The sequence below is a fragment of the Colobus angolensis genome, unplaced genomic scaffold (assembly GCF_000951035.1).
Source record: "Colobus angolensis palliatus isolate OR3802 unplaced genomic scaffold, Cang.pa_1.0 Scaffold346, whole genome shotgun sequence".
Classification (NCBI taxonomy): Eukaryota; Metazoa; Chordata; class Mammalia; order Primates; family Cercopithecidae; genus Colobus; species Colobus angolensis.
This window is the reverse complement of record NW_012116777.1, coordinates 1,155,350-1,156,419: the sequence shown is the minus strand read 5'-3', so window position 1 is coordinate 1,156,419 and position 1,070 is coordinate 1,155,350.

The following is a 1,070-nucleotide window of genomic DNA, read 5'->3' as shown; positions in this document are numbered from 1 at the left end:
ACACATCACAAAGCAGTTTCACAGAAAGCTTTTTTCTAGCTTTTATATGATGATATTTTTTGCCACCATAAGCTTCAAAGTGCTCCTCAATATCCCTTTGCAGATTCCACAAAAGCACTGTTAACAAAGTGTTCCATGAAAAGAAAGATGTAACATGTTGAGATGAATTCCCACATCACAAGGAAGTTTCTCAGAAAGATTCTTTAGATTATTATTTCAGGATATTTCCTTTGTCACCCTAGGCATCAATGCAATGAAAAGTATCCCTTCTCAGATTCCCCAGAAACAGTGCTACCAAACTGATCCATGAAAACAATGTGTAACACTGTGAGCTGAACCAATACATCACAAAGCGGTTTCTCAGAAAGCTTCCTTCTAGTTTTTTTATGAGGACATTTACTTTGTGAAAATAAGCTTCAATACACTCCATAGTATCCCACTGTAGATTCCACAAAAACGATGTAAACTGCTCCAGAAAAAGAAAGTTGAAACTCTGTGAGATGAATTAACACCTCACAAAGCAGTTTCTCAGAAAGCTTCTTTCCAGTTTTTATGTGGATATTTCCTTTGTCACCATAAATTTCAATGTGATCCAAAATATCCCTTATCAGATTCCCCAAAAGAAGTGCTACCAAACTGCTCCATGAAAAGAATCGTGTAATGCTGTTAGACAAATTAACACATCTCAAAGCCGTTTCTCAGGTAGCTTCTTTGTAGTTTTTATATGAGGCTATTTTCTTTGTAACCATAAGCTTCAGTGCGCTTCAAAATATCCCATTGCAGATTCCAAGAAAATAGGGTTAGCAAACCGCTCAATGAAAAGAATCATGTACCTCAGAGTGATGAATTCACACAACACAAAGCAGTTTCTCTGAAAGCTTCCTTCTAGTTTTCCTATGAGGATATTTTCTTTTTCACCATATGCCTCAATGCACTCCCAAATATCCTATTGCAGATTCCATAAGAACAGTGTTATCAAACTGCACAATGAAAAAAAAAGTGTATCTCTGTGAGATGAATTCGCACATCACAAAGCAGTTTCTCAGAAAGTTTCTTAATAGGTTTTGTCT